Source organism: Gossypium hirsutum, chromosome D07, assembly GCF_007990345.1.
Source record: "Gossypium hirsutum isolate 1008001.06 chromosome D07, Gossypium_hirsutum_v2.1, whole genome shotgun sequence".
Classification (NCBI taxonomy): domain Eukaryota; kingdom Viridiplantae; phylum Streptophyta; class Magnoliopsida; order Malvales; family Malvaceae; genus Gossypium; species Gossypium hirsutum.
This window is the reverse complement of record NC_053443.1, coordinates 48542517-48554409: the sequence shown is the minus strand read 5'-3', so window position 1 is coordinate 48554409 and position 11893 is coordinate 48542517.

The window sequence follows — 11893 nt, the reverse complement described above, 5'->3', positions numbered from 1 at the left end:
CTACCCACTTGGTGAAGTAATCGATGGCCACAAAGATGAATCGATGCTCGTTAGAGGCTTTTGGCAAGATTGGCCTAATGACATCCATGCCCAACATAGAGAAAAGGCCATGAAGAAGTCATAACATGAAGAGGTAAAGGAGGTACATGAATTTTGTCTCCATAAATTTGGCCCTTATGGCATTTCTTGGCAAAACTGATGCAATCCCCTTCCATGGTAGACCAACAGTACCTGAATCTCATGATTTGCTCGGCCGTTGCACAACCATTAGCATGTGTTCCTCAGACACTCTTATGGACCTCTTTCGAGATTTTTTTTAACAGCGTCCATATGTCTTAGTAGCCTTGGCATATCTTGATATGATCATGTGAAAACATCTTTGAATTCTTTGAGTAACTCAATGATGTCTCGCTTTGTCTCTGCGGTGATACAGGCTCCGATCTTCACCTCTTTTTCTTCTCCTAAGCTTACAATTTCCACTGATTCTTTGTAAGGTAGAATTTTTTTCTTGACTTGTTCTACCATCCTTAACAAATCAGGAGATAAGTTACAGTCTCTGTCATTTTCAAAGCCCTGAGATCCCTCCAGACACATGTCTTGCTCAAAAGGAGATTCTGATTTAGTAGCAGCGTTGCTCATGTTGTTGATATCTGGAGACCTGTTGTAGGCATGAAGGAATATTCAAAGAATAAATGAATCTAAGAACAATTATTTATATGGTATGAATATGAATAAAATAAATGAATAAAAGAACATTTGCTCAAAATAAGACAAAAATGATTTTTTATTGAAATAAAGATGTTGGACATGAGCCTATTTCACAAAACGATTCTTATTTCTTCTAGGCTTAAAGAAACAAGCGTGTTTTGAACATTACTCTAAATCAGCTCTAAAAACTACAGGAATCTCTTCCGCAGTCCAATTGCTCAAAACACTTCCAAGCTCATATGGGCAAATGCCTGATAAATTTTCTCTTCCAATTCCTTCTTCAGATATAGCATTGATGCTTAAATTTCTGAACATTCCTTCAGGGCCTTTAGTATATTCAAAGAATTCTAGTTCCTTATTATTCATCAGGCCTTGCACCAGGGCCCTAAATTCATTACACCTTTGAATCTCGTGACTTTCTTCTTCATGGAACTTACAGTAGTTCCTTGCTTCTCTTGGTTTCTCCCCTAAATCCTGTGTGATTAATCATTCTTCTACCATTTTCTTCCAAACCTCCCTCAGCGGGGTTTTCACTTCTACTACATCTATCTTGATTCTCCTCTTTGCACTCTCGATTATTGCGTTTACCCCTTTGCCAGAATGGTTGGGTAACGAATTTTCTGTACTAGATGGATCATCGAATTTCACAATACCCATTTTGATAAGTCTTTCAATTATCTTTTTGAAAGCGGTGTAGTTCTCAATTGAGTGTCTTGTAATTCCCATGCGATACTCGCATTGAGTGTTCGTGTCGTACCATTTGGGGTATAGAGGCTGCATAGGTTTTAGGTAGAAAGGGGATACTACATGTGCATCAAAAAACTTTGGTACAACTCCCCATACTTGATTGGGATGGGCATGAACCGGAGTTTTTCTGAGTTTGGTTTTGGATTAGGTTCTTGCCATGGGGGGTCTGATGGCTAGTAGTTGCCGTCCTTAGCTAGCTTATGGTAATCCGCTTTGAATAGCCCCTATTATACATACTCACATTTTCCCCCTCATTTTCTCTTTTCCTTGGGGCAGTTAAAGTATTGATTTGGGAGCTCCACTCTCGCCTTTTTCGTTTGTAATGATCTTCAAATTGTTTTGGGAGCTCCATTCTCGCCTGTTTTGTTTCTACTAGATCATCCAATTCAAGGACAACAGGATTGGTTAGATTATCCCCCGGGTTAGAACCTGAACCCGTCGGGTAGTTCATTGGCGCTGAGGTACCGGTCTGATATTGTTGGGGTTTAATAGTAACGGGTGCCCCTTGTGGATGCGTGTCTGGTTGGGCCTGGACACTTATCAGGGTAAAACCTGAAGGATAGATAGGGGCTTCATTATCATCCGCACTGTTGACCACTAGGCCTTTCCCTTTTTCAAGCCCTCTAGCTAGTAACTGCGTTAATTGGCTCATCATACTTCTTTGGGATTCTAGCATCTGATCCCTTATGTCCTGTTGAACCTTGGATAATTGCTCTTGTAGCTGCGCTTGCAACTGATCTTGCATATCCTTCTGTATTTGTTCTAATATTTCTAATCTTTGATCCATTTTTTTGGTTTTGCGGCGGGAACTGTAACAATCTTTAGTTGGTGGATTTTCGTTATTTTCTAAGGTAACTGTAACAATTTTGATTAATTAGGGTCCTTTTGTGAGATTTAATGCATGTAATGAAATGCAATGCAGATGAATAGAATGAATGCAAAAAGAGGCATTGATTCTGAGTCAATTCTGTTAGAACAACTTTACTAGAAAACAAATTTATTTACATAAAACGGACACATATACGGCTTTGACCTCATACTCCAGTGAAGACAAATTCCTTTTCTTCATATCCGTATGTTAAGATTGAATCTCACTAATTCTTCAAAGGGTGCCTCCTCTATCTCCTTTTTGCTTGATCCAAGCTGTGACACATTGTTCACTGGGCAAAACTGTGATAAGCCAAAGAGAAAGGCGTTGCCCCGGTAGAAGGTTTTTTTACCTTTACTACACCATTCATTTTGGGGCGATATAGTGTTAATCTTGAATAGACTGAAAACTTTTGATATCTCGCTGTTGTTAGTGCATTATCAGATATGATTTTTTTTTTGCCATTCCATACTGATATATGATTTCTTTTTTAAGAATTTACTGACTATTGACTTTGTGACATTTGCACATGAAGCAGCTTCCATCCACTTAGTGAAGTAATCAATAACCACAAAGATGAATCGATGACCGCCATAATCTTTTGGCTAGATCGACCCATTGACATCCATGCCCCACATAGAGAAAGGTCATGGATTCCATTGATTTTTTGTAAGGTAGGATCGTTTTCTCATCTTATTCTACCATCCTTTACAAATCAGGAGATAAGCTACAGTCTCAATCATCTTCAAAGTCCTATGGTTCCTCTGGACACATATCTTGCTCAAAAGGAGGTTCTGAGTCAATAGTAGTGTCGCTCTTATCATTGATATCTGGAGACCTGTTATAGGGACGAAGAAAGATCTAAAGAACAAAAAAATCTAAGAATATTTATCTGTATAGTATGATTATGAATGAAATGGAAACAATAAAATAATATTTGCTCGATGTGAGAAGCAAAGATGCATTTTATTAAAACATAGATGTTAGACATATGCCTATTTCACAAAAGGATTCTTATTACTTCTAGGCTTAGAGTAACAAGTGTGTTTTGAACATTACTCTAAATTAGCTCTAAAAACTACATGAATCTCTTCCACAGTCCAATTGTTCAGAACACTTCCAGGTACATAAGGGCGAATGCCTTATAAATTTCCTTCCAACTTTCCCTCTTCAGATATGGCGTTGATGTTCAGATTTCCTGACATTCCTTTTAGGCCTTTGACTTCTTAAAGGAATTCCAATTCTTTATTATCCATTAGGCTCTGCACCAAATCTTTGAATTTAGCACACTCCTAGATTTCATGGCCTTATTTAGCGTGGAACTCACAGTAGCTCCTCATCTCTTTTGGTATCTCCTTTGAATTTTGAATGATTAACTCCATGTCTATCATTTGTTTAAAAACTCATTTCAATGGGGTTTTTACTTCTACAACATTGGTTTTGGTTCTCTTTCCTCCATTTTCGATTATCGCGTTTACCCCTAGGTCTGGATGACTGGGTAACAGATTTCTTGCCACATTAGGTCCTAATGGATCGTCAAACTTCATGATGCCCACTTGATGAACCTTTGAACTAACTTTCTAAATGTAGTGCAGTTTTTAATTGAGTGTCCTGTTATTCCTGTGTGGTATTCGCATTAGGCAATCATATCATACCATTTCGAGAATGGAGGTTGCATGGGTTCTAAGTAGAACGGAGATACCACATGTGCATCAAATGGATTCTGATGCAACTCTCTATATGTCATCAGGATGTGTGAGAACTGGAGTCTTTCTGTGCTTGCCTTTGAGTTTGATTCTTGGCCTGAAGGGCCTTGATAGCTAGTGGTGACGGCCCTCGGCTGGCTTACAGTGATCGATTTGGAATACCCTTTATTATACATGCTCAGGTTATTCACTTCATTTTTCTTGTTCTTTGGGGTTGATCTTTTGACGCTTTCCTCTGCATCTATCTTTCCATTTCTTATTGCGTTTTCAATTATCTCGCCAAACATTACTATATCTGAGAAGCTTTTCGTAACGCTTCCCAACATATGGTTGATGAATGGAGCTTTCAGAGTGTTGATGAAAAGCATCGTGGTTTCTTTCTCTAGAAAAGGTGGTTGGACTTGTGTCGCTACCTCTCTCCATCTTTGGGCATATTACTTGAAGCTCTCACTTTGCTTCTTTTCCATATTCTGTAGTGTAATTCTGTCAGGTGTTATGTCTGTTACATGGCTGTATTGCTTCATGAAAGCCTATGCCAAGTCCTTTCATGAGTGGATTTTGGCACGGCTCAGTTGTTTGTACCATTTGGCAGCCGACCCAATTAGACTATCTTGGAAGCAATGAATTAATAGTTGATCGTTATTAACGTATCTTGTCATACTTTGGCAGAACATCGTGATGTTAGCTTCAAGACAACTAGTCCCATTATACTTTTCAAATTCTGGAGGCTTGAATTTTGACGGGAGTACTAAATTTGGGACTAAACTCAAATCCTTGGCGTCAACCCTGCAATGGTAATAAACATTTTCCATTGCTCTAAGTTTTTCCTCCAACCACCTGTATCGATCTTCGAGTTGTTTTTTCTATTTCTGTCATTTTCTCTAGATCAGGAACTACAGGAGTGGTTGGATTATCCCCTGGATTGGAACCTGAGCTTGTTGGGTAATTCATTGGTGTTGAGGTACCGGTCTGGTATTGTTGGGGTTTGATAGTAACGGGTGCCCCTTGTGGATGCGCATCTGGTTAGGCCTGGACACTTATTGGGGTAAAATCTGGGGGATAGACGGGGGCTTCATTATCATTCCTACTGTTAACCACTGGGCCTTTCCCTTTTTCAAGCCATCCAGCTAGTAACTGTGTTAATTGGCTCATCATACTTTTTTGGGATTCTAGCATCTGATCCCTCATGTCTTCTTAAATTTTGGCCAACTGTTCTTGCATCTGCACTTGCAACCGGTCTTGCATATCCTTTTGCATTTGCTCTAATCTCTCTAATCTTTGGTCCATGATTTTAGTTTTTCCGCATGTACTGTAATGATATTCCAGGGTAACCACTATAATTTTAATTAATTCGGGCCCTTTTGTGAAATTTAATGCATATAATGAAATGCAATGCAGATGCATGAATGCAAAAAGAGGCGTTGATTCTGATTCAATTCTATTAGAACAACTTTACTAGAAAACAAATCTCTTTACATAAAATGGATATTTACATATACGACCTTGCCCTAATACTCAAAGTGAAAACATCGATCATTTTCCTCATATTCGTATGTTAAGATCGAATCTCGCGAACTCTTTAAAGGGGTGCCTCCTCTATCTCCTTTTTGCTTGATCCAAGCTGCGATCGATTGTTCACTTATCCTTGTGATGCTCATTAGCTTCTTTAAGAAAGTTGAAACGTTGGCAGCTCTCGAATAATCTTTGTTAGCTTAAATCCTTGGCAACAAAGCAAAGTCGTGTACTCATTCATCAGACTATCGCCCTTCCCTCATTATGTTTTCTCAGACTATATTCGGACAACCGTATTATCTTCCACTTTATCAAGAAATCCATTTTCCATGATAAGCTCTCTATTTAGCAACTGAACGTGAATCAACACCTCTTTTCTATGATAAAAATGCAATGCAATCATAACCAAAACAAAAGAAAAAACATAAGTACAAGAACATAAATAACCAAAAAGAGTACCTATTTGGATGACCACTACCACTAGAGGTTTGGCGTGGTTCTACCTAGTGTAGGCTCTTTGACTCATTATATGCAGTTCGGTTCTAAAGTAAGGGTACCTGAACTGCCAGATTCCTCGATCATCACCCATTATAGGCTCATATGGATCGAGTTCAGTTCAGGGGAATACATTTCCTTATGGCTATACGGAGAAGAAGATCTCACGAAGACATAGGTACGGATGTATCCCGGAAGCGATCTACTATCTTTTACGTAGGTAAAGACCTCATGAAGGAACAATTTCTCACTCCCACTTAAAAGGGTAAAATCGACTGATTTATGCAATGCAATATGCAGAAATATATTAAAAGGCTCAAACCAACAAAGCAAACATATTATGACAAAGACCATAGAAATGACGGATGAAATGCAACGAAAGGATCGTAAAATTAAATCAAGTTTTCAAATTTTGACAAAAAATATAAAATAATCAATTTGCGGCTTGACTCTTATATCGTCCCCAGTGGAGTCGCCAAGCTGTCGAAATCATTTTTTTGAAAAAGGCGTCGACTTTGATTTTGAAAACAAAAACGAACATGAGAGTCACCACCAATCCTTTTTTTATGAGGTAGGATCGAGTTACCTCAAAAAATGGTTATTTTTAATAAACGATTTGGTTTATTAAAATAATGATTTCGGTCTACAGAATTCAGAAAAACGGGTTCGGGAGTCGGTTACGTACGAGGAAGGATTAGCACCCTTGTAACGCCCAAAATTGGTACCTAGTTGATTAATTAGTGTCTTAGTATCGAAAACTAAAACTTTGAAGAGATTTAAAATACGAATCTTTATTAAAATCGATTAATTGAAATTTTTTAGAAAATGGCATATTGCACATTAATAGAGAAAAAGAATTATATCTCGTAAGTTAGGACACAATGTCTTAAATCCCCGAAATAAGAATGAACACCGAAAGTTTTATTATTTTAAAAGATATTCGATTATCTCGGTTTTAGAAAAGAAATCATATTCCGTAAGTTAGAACTCAATCTTTTCTTAATCCCCAAGATTATTAAAAATTTATGTTTAAAAAGGGGTTCGTGTATTCAAATTTATCGAGAAAATCAAAACCCCGTAAGTTAGGAAATGACATTTTGAACTCCAAAATACGAAACATTGCTTATTATTAAAAAAAAGAAATTTGTGTATCGAAAAAAGATTAAAGTAATGTAAATTGGTAGTAAAATGTAAAAGAATGAACAATAGTGCTAATATGCATAAAAAGCATAAATATGAATGACAGTAATAAGGACAAAAATAAAAGAAAGATAATAAGTAAAAAAGAAAACTAGAAAAACTAAAAATTTGAAACTAAAAAAACTAGTATTAAAAAAGTAAGTAAATAAATATAGTGTGAAACAAATTAAAAATCATAATATCAATAATAATGATGATGATATTAATAATAATATAATAATAAAAAACCTAAAGTTTAAAATCATATAAAAGGATATAAATAAATAAATGTATTTAAAAAATAAAAATAAAAATAATAATATATTAAATTAATTAATTTAATAATAAAATAGCAAAAGTAACAAAAAAGGACCAAATTGAACTTTAAAACAAAAATTTGGGACAGATCATAAATAAATAAAAAGGAAAAGGACCAAGTTGAACGCGCGAATAACAAGAAGGGACTAAATGGGAAATTCTCCCATCTCCTCTAAAATGGCGTCATTCGAATATTGACTAAAATGTAATCGAAATAAATTATAGGGTAAAAATTAAAAAAATAAAAACTTAATTGCAAAATAATTAAAAAGCGAAAGGGCTAAAGGTGCAATTAGCCCTTCCATTAAAAAACACGCAGATCCTAGGTCGGAGCGGGTCGAGTCTCGGGTCAGAGGCCAAAACGATGTCGTTTTGGCCTCTGAGAATGACCTTCAAAACGGTGCCGTTTAGACCAATTATATAAGTTAGATTTCTGCCAAAAAAATTCATTTATCCCCTTTCTTTAAAAAATTATAAAAACCCTTTAAAAACTCTCTCCCTCTCCCCTGAATCTGGCCAGGACACCGATGAGCTTGCGCGGTGGCTTCGCCGTAGTTCCACCGTGTCAGAAAGTGGAAAACGTTTTAAATCCCTTTTTTTCTTAAAAAAGTTTTCCTTTCTAAACACAAACCCGGTTTGGGTGTTTTTTGAACCGAAAATGAAAATGAAAGGAGAAAAGAAATAAAAAAATGCTTGGATGAAGCTTGAATGAAACCTTAAAGGGCTTCCGTGGCTTTGGCAAACGGAGGAAACCTCCGATGGTGGCACAAGACCAAGAAGCAGGTAATATATTTTTATTTTATTATTTACTTATTTTCGAAAATAAAAAAAGAAGAAAAAAATTACCTTGGAATTTTTTTTCAATTGCTTTGTTTTTTGTTTTTATTTCGATTTCTATTTTTTCGAGGGAAAAAAAACCTCCTTTACAATTTGTTTTTTAGGCTCTTTTATAGTCGAATTACAACACTATTTTTTCTATTTTTCTACTATTGTTATTGTGTGTCTGTGGTTCTTTCTCTTTTCTGCAGGTGCCTTTGAAGTCAATGACGGGGGCAGAAGAGTTGGTGGTGGCAAAGGCGGTGCTGACAGGCAGTGGCAGGCTTAGGGACTAAGGTACGGCGCCACTTGGGTTAGGGGCTAGGGTTTTCAGGGTTTCTGAAAATGTTTAAACATTTTGGGCCACTGGGCCTTTAATTTTTTTGGGTTATAGTTTTAATTGTTTTTGGGTTTGTAATTAGTAGCTGGACTGTTTAATTTTGTTTTCTTTTGGTCCTAGGCCTGGGAAAATTAGGCCTACTACAACTATAATATGGTAATAGTAGAAATGATATTATTGGTGACATTCTGCTGCGAAAAATGAGTAATTAAACATGGTGAGAATGTTGGTCTTGTGAACTTTCAAGACACAAATAAATATAAAAGTTTCATCATGTGATATAGAAAATTAAAATAGCTATGTTAGAAATTTGAAAATTTGGAGGTGAGTACAAGCCCATAATATTTGAGTCAACCATGATGGAAACTCGACTTAACGCTTGGTATAATGTCAAGTCTTGAGTTCAATGAGACAAAATACATCATTAGTATGTGGCTGTTAGCTCTACAAAATAATATATAATATATCATCTCAAAGTAAAAAGTGATAGGTACTCGTAATGAAAAGGAAAGGATGAGAGTATTATACTCTTAATAGACCCATACCATAAATATGTTAAGAGTGTTATAATTACGGGAACACTCTTGATGGGATCTACTTATGTCAGTGGAAGTGTGGCCGCTTCTAGAAGCTCAAGGGCTTGGCTCTAATAGTACTCATGAAAAGAGATTACAAACACATGGTCGTAATAGTATCCTTGGATACTGTGCGTTGACTAGTTTTGAATTTATTGTGTGAGATGGTTTCGGTTAATCAAATGGAATAGCTAGTTCAAAGCATAGTCCACCATGTAATTTCTATAACAACTCATTTTTCAATTATGTGAAACAGTAGTTTCGGGGCCACAAATTTGATGAGTGAGTCCGTAAATATTATCATTTAATATTTAAGAGTCAAATATAGAATTAAAATAAATTTTGATTTGATAATTTTTGTTATTTGAATTGATAGTTAAGTTCAAACGGTTTGTCCCTAAAGTTAAGTGGTTTTGGAAACAGAGGTTTCAAGATCTCGTTTCTATAAAACGAGCCCGTAAATATTTTTATTAAATATTTATGGAGTGATTATATAGGTGTATTAATGTAAAACCCCAAAATTTTGAGAAGTTAATTGTGAGATTCTATAGTAATTAAATTTCTGTGTCTGTGGCTCTTTGTTCTGTTATTCTGTTTAAGGTTTGGAGTTCGGGTCGTATTGTTAAAAGTTTTGTTATTTTGACACAAGCCCTATCCATGCATTACATAGTTAAGTGTAATTATGTGTAAACCTGTGTCAAGAATGATCTTGCTGGTTCACTGGTTAAGCATCTATACTCCGTTTGGTCCTGTGTTTGAATCCCGGAGTATGCGATAGGGAACATTTTTGCTAAGTGTTAGAAATTTGATGGGAAGTTATTAGAATTTTAATTTTTCATCTTTTTTTTAGTTTCCTTTCTATCGTTTCCTTATTTTCTTTTTCTTTTTCAAAATTTTTTTAGTTTTCTTCATTCTGATTAAGGTTGTAAGTAAATACGATCTACTCGAAGTTATACGCTATCAATCGCATCGGCCGAAAGGCTATTAAGTAAGTCATTGTCAATTAATTCATTTTCACGGTTTCCTCTTTGTTCTTCGTAACTTGCTCTGAATTGGGTGTTTGAGTGTATTGTAAGAATCTTTGATAGACGACGATTTATTTTCCTATTAGGTGGAAGTATCGGAAGTAGTGAACAGCAACATGTCAACTCTAGTGATCGCCATTGAGTTTTTAGTAAGTATCAGTTCTGTTGAAGGTTTCGTGTCAAAAATTCCAACATAGGAGTCATGTACATAAGTGGGAAATGTTGTCAATTAACTGGTTTATTTGTGTAGTTGGATGGTTGTGTTAGGCTTTGGAAGTCCCTTATGTTGTTTCTGCATCAACACTACTTTAGGCACGTATCGAAAACCCTTAATTTTGTGAATTTTGGATGTCGAAAAATGTGGCTGTCGACGCCACACGGCCAGGGACAGGGGCATGTGCCCAGGCCATATGGTTGGTCGTGTCACTCACTGTTCATTGAATTTGAGCCACACGGGCAAAAGACACAAGTGTGTGTCCAGGCCATGTGTAGTCATGTTAGTGCAGGGTTCACACTGGCAATAGATACATACATTGTTTAAGCCTTGTAACTTACTGTTTATGATTTAGGACCACACAGCCAGGGAGATGGGCGTGTGCCCATGCCGTGTGAACCACACAGGCAAGGACATGGGCATGTGTCTAGGTCGTGTAACTCACTTTTTGCGATTTAGAACCACATGGGCAGAGGACATGGGCATATGTCCTGGTCGTGTGAGCCACACAGGCAAGGACATAGGCATGTGTCTAGGCCGTGTGACATATAAATAGGACTCGAATCTTATTTTTGAGGCCATGAGTCTTGTCCAACACTAGTACAGACCTCCACAATGTATATATGATCTAAATTGGATATTATGAGCACTCTTTGCTGCTCTAAGATTGATATATGGATGATATAAACGTATGTGTACTGTGATGGCTATTTCTGATACTGATCTGTATTTTCTGTTTGTGAAATGAATTGGAATGACTGGACATATGTTATGGATATTTGTAATCTGCATTTGCATGGGTTGGGATATTGTGAAGGAGGAAGTAATCTGCTCTGAATCAGTGGCTAAGCCATGATGCGTATAAATAGGAATCTGTCTCTTTAAACGTATTAGACAGACACTCTATGGTGTGTAGGGTTGGTTGGGCATTAAACTCCCTTAATGGTGTGTTGGGATGGCTGAAGATGGTCTATAGCGGATGGGGGTAGGAATAACTGCATATGAATCTGATTTGTTCTATATATGAAACTGAAATTTCTTATGCATATGTATTTATGTATTCGTTATCTGAGATGGGATTGCTTCTGTTGTCTCACTGAATCTTGGGATTCAGGAATTATCTTATATATGTGTTTTATTTGAGCGAACGTTTTTCATGCACTGAATTCACAACTCATTCCATTGTTGAATGAATTTCAGGTGGCTCTCAAACTTGAACGAGTCGACGCTGTGGGAACACAGTCAAACCCTTTTATCTTTCCTTTACATTCTACTCTTAGTAGTTTCAATATTCTATGCTATTATGGTGTTGGAAAGATTATGTAGTTAGTTAATTGCTGTGATAGATGTAATATGTTGAATGGTTTCATTATAACTACATTATAAATGT